At 59.4% G+C, this 3,837-nt stretch overlaps 3 non-coding genes across 3 annotated transcripts in view; all 3 read left to right on the top strand.

Moving 5' to 3' along the window:
• On the top strand, positions 1-1,839 carry LOC145654017 (18S ribosomal RNA). The gene has a single exon (XR_014120249.1). It is a non-coding gene; the product is annotated as an 18S ribosomal RNA (ribosomal RNA).
• Positions 1,840-2,721: 882 nt separating this feature from the next.
• Positions 2,722-2,875, top strand: LOC145654008 (5.8S ribosomal RNA). Its single transcript, XR_014120240.1, has one exon. It is a non-coding gene; the product is annotated as a 5.8S ribosomal RNA (ribosomal RNA).
• Positions 2,876-3,491: 616 nt separating this feature from the next.
• LOC145654033 (28S ribosomal RNA) overlaps positions 3,492-3,837 on the top strand; it is a 4,149-nt gene continuing 3,803 nt past the window's right edge. The window contains exon 1 of the ribosomal RNA XR_014120265.1: positions 3,492-3,837. This exon is cut by the window's right edge and continues 3,803 nt beyond it. This is a non-coding gene — a ribosomal RNA (28S ribosomal RNA).

Here is a 3,837-nt window from a genome sequence, read left to right as displayed (position 1 = left end):
TACCTGGTTGATCCTGCCAGTAACATATGCTTGTCTCAAAGATTAAGCCATGCAGGTCTAAGTGCACACGGCCGGTACAGTGAAACTGCGAATGGCTCATTAAATCAGTTATGGTTCCTTTGATCGCTCCACACGTTACTCGGATAACTGTGGTAATTCTAGAGCTAATACATGCAAACGAGCGCTGACCCTTCGGGGGATGCGTGCATTTATCAGACCCAAAACCCATCCGGGGGGCTCGGGCCCCCCGGCCGCTTTGGTGACTCTAGATAACCTCGGGCCGATCGCGCGCCCTCCGCGGCGGCGACGTCTCATTCGAATGTCTGCCCTATCAACTTTCGATGGTACCATAGTCGGCTACCATGGTGACCACGGGTAACGGGGAATCAGGGTTCGATTCCGGAGAGGGAGCCTGAGAAACGGCTACCACATCCAAGGAAGGCAGCAGGCGCGCAAATTACCCATTCCCGACACGGGGAGGTAGTGACGAAAAATAACGATACAGGTCTCTTTCGAGGCCCTGTAATCGGAATGAGCGTATCCTAAACCCATGGGTGAGGACCCATTGGAGGGCAAGTCTGGTGCCAGCAGCCGCGGTAATTCCAGCTCCAATAGCGTATATTAAAGTTGCTGCAGTTAAAAAGCTCGTAGTTGGATGTCGGGAGTGGGCTGGCGGTCCGCCGCGAGGCGTGCCACCGCCTGTCTCAGACCCTGTCTCCCGGTGCCCCCCGGATGCCCTTGGCTGGGTGTCCGGACGGGGCTCGGAGCGTTTACTTTGAAAAAATTAGAGTGTTCAAAGCGGGCCCGCTTCTCGCCTGAATACCTGAGCTAGGAATAATGGAATAGGACTCCGGTTCTATTTTGTGGGTTTCCTGAACCAGGGCCATGATTAAGAGGGACGGCCGGGGGCATTCGTATTGCGCCGCTAGAGGTGAAATTCTTGGACCGGCGCAAGACGGACGAAAGCGAAAGCATTTGCCAAGAATGTTTTCATTAATCAAGAACGAAAGTCGGAGGTTCGAAGACGATCAGATACCGTCGTAGTTCCGACCGTAAACTATGCCGACCCGCGATCCGGCGGCGTTATTCCCATGACCCGCCGGGCAGCGTGAGGGAAACCACGAGTCTGTGGGTTCCGGGGGGAGTATGGTTGCAAAGCTGAAACTTAAAGGAATTGACGGAAGGGCACCACCAGGAGTGGAGCCTGCGGCTTAATTTGACTCAACACGGGAAACCTCACCCGGCCCGGACACGGAAAGGATTGACAGATTGATAGCTCTTTCTCGATTCTGTGGGTGGTGGTGCATGGCCGTTCTTAGTTGGTGGAGCGATTTGTCTGGTTAATTCCGATAACGAACGAGACTCCGGCATGCTAAATAGTTACGCGGCCCTCCGCGGTCGGCGTCAAACTTCTTAGAGGGACAAGTGGCGTTCAGCCACGCGAGATGGAGCAATAACAGGTCTGTGATGCCCTTAGATGTCCGGGGCTGCACGCGCGCCACAATGGTTGGATCAGCGTGTGCCTACCCTACACCGAGAGGTGCGGGTAATCCGCTGAACCCCATTCGTGATGGGGACTGGGGATTGCAATTATTCCCCATGAACGAGGAATTCCCAGTAAGCGCGGGTCATAAGCTCGCGTTGATTAAGTCCCTGCCCTTTGTACACACCGCCCGTCGCTACTACCGATCGGATGGTTTAGTGAGGTCCTCGGATCGGCCCCGCCGGGGCTCCTCGCGGGCCTTGGCGGAGCGCCGAGAAGTCGATCAAACTTGACTATCTAGAGGAAGTAAAAGTCGTAACAAGGTTTTCGTAGGTGAACCTGCGAAAGGATCATTAACGGGTAACGCTGTCCGGCGTGCCTCCTCTCCCGACCCCCTCGACTTCGCCGTCCCCCCGCGTCGGGGCCCAGGGTCGAAAGGGTCTTCGGGGTTGCTGTTACACGTGGTCGCTTGCAGGTCAGGCTGGACAGAAGGCATAAAGGAGGAGCCTAGTCCCTCCCACCCCTTCCTCGTCCTCCGCCTCTTCCTCCGCGTCGTCCTTCAGCACCCCCCCCCCGCAGGCCCCGGTATTCTCTGGGTTCCAGCGCGAGAGACGCGTCGTTCAAAAAACTCGGCGTCCCCGCTCGTCGGGCGAAGGCCGGTTTCCCCTCACCTTGCCGGCAGGAGAAGCGCCTGCGAGTCGAGCGGGTCGTACGGGTCCGTCCCGCGCCCTCCCTCTCGCTCGCACGGCCGCTGCCTCCGTCCACCGCGAGGGGTTTTCCTATTTTGTTGTCCTTGTCATTCATCCCCGTCCCCTTGCTCGCTGACGAGCGGACTTTCCGGGGGGGGTTGCGAGCGCTGCTCCTCGTGGGGCAGGCCATGGCCCTTCCTGTGTTCGTCCGCCCACCGGCGTCCTGGGGCGTGGTGGTGGTGGGTGGCGCAGCCGGTTCCCCTGCTTCTCTCTCTCAGAAAGGAGTCTCAGGGGGACCCCCGGCAGGTACCTAGGGCTTGGCCCACGCTACGTGAGTTCCACCCCTTTCGAGGGGTCGGACGGGGCGGGCGCGGAGGGCCGCGGTTCAAAGACTGACTCGTCTGCCACGTGGGGCGTGTGGGCAAAGCGCAACCCCGCGCCCGTTTCAACACTCGCAGACGGGGGCGCCTGACCGGTTGGTGAAACCTTTTAAACCTGTCTTTGTAGTCGTGGTGAAAGACCTAAACTGAGCCTGAAATAAAAGAGTACAACTCTTAGCGGTGGATCACTTGGCTCGTGCGTCGATGAAGAACGCAGCCAGCTGCGAGAACTAATGTGAATTGCAGGACACATTGATCATCGACATTTCGAACGCACATTGCGGCCCCGGGTCCATCCCGGGGCTACGCCTGTCTGAGGGTCGCTATTCCTATCTGTCGGACCTGCCTTCTCAGGCGGGACCGCGGTTGGAGGTTCGTAGGTGGGGGGGTGCCCCCTGGCCTCCGTCTTCCTAAAAGCAGACGGTTCCCGGTCGCTGTCTCGGTGAGATCCGGTCGGTGGGTTCGCTGCGGTTGAGTGCCCGTTCTCCGTGCACAAGCTTCTCCTCCCCCGCTTCGGTTCGTTTCGGTTCGTTTCGGCTCCGCTCCTGGCCTGGCCAGGAACGTGGTCCCCTGCGCCCGAGAAAGAAGCGAGCGTGGCTGCCGGTGGGTTCTCTCCGCTTTGGCTGCCCACGTTTTCGCTTCTTTTCTCACCCCCTGCGCAGGCGGATCACGGAAAGGTGTCTGTTCTGTTCCGTTACGTGCGCGAGCGGAGGGAGGTTGTTGTTACATGCGTTCCCCCCCCCCTCCCCCGGTGGGGGGGGTGGGGGGGGTCGGGGTTCGGGTGGCTCTGCCTCTGGCGTTTTCCTTACGGGCCGACCTGTCCGTGGCACGTCCGTGACGTCCCGACCTGTGTCCTCGTTAGCCCGGGTGAAAAGGGACTCGTCCCCTAACCCGGCGGTGTTCACGCTTCTGGGCAACCCTCCAGAGCGAACTCGGGAGCGACCTCAGATCAGACGAGACAACCCGCTGAATTTAAGCATATTACTAAGCGGAGGAAAAGAAACTAACAAGGATTCCCTCAGTAGCGGCGAGCGAAGAGGGAAGAGCCCAGCGCTGAATCCCCCGTCCGGGTGCGGGCGAGGGGAATTGTGGCGTATGGAAGTCTGTTTTCTTCCTGGCGCGGGCCGGGGGCCTGAGTCCTTCTGATGGAGGCTCAGCCCGTGGACGGTGTGAGGCCGGTAAATGGCCCCAGCCCCGCCAGGGTAGCGGTCTTCTCGGAGTCGGGTTGCTTGGGAATGCAGCCCAAAGTGGGTGGTAAACTCCATCTAAGGCTAAATACCGGCAC

The sequence above is a fragment of the Electrophorus electricus genome, unplaced genomic scaffold (assembly GCF_041902795.1).
Source record: "Electrophorus electricus isolate QZ-2024a unplaced genomic scaffold, ASM4190279v1 Scaffold108, whole genome shotgun sequence".
Taxonomy (NCBI): domain Eukaryota; kingdom Metazoa; phylum Chordata; class Actinopteri; order Gymnotiformes; family Gymnotidae; genus Electrophorus; species Electrophorus electricus.
The sequence above is the reverse complement of the archived record's forward strand: the minus strand, read 5'-3'. Positions and strand labels throughout refer to the sequence as shown.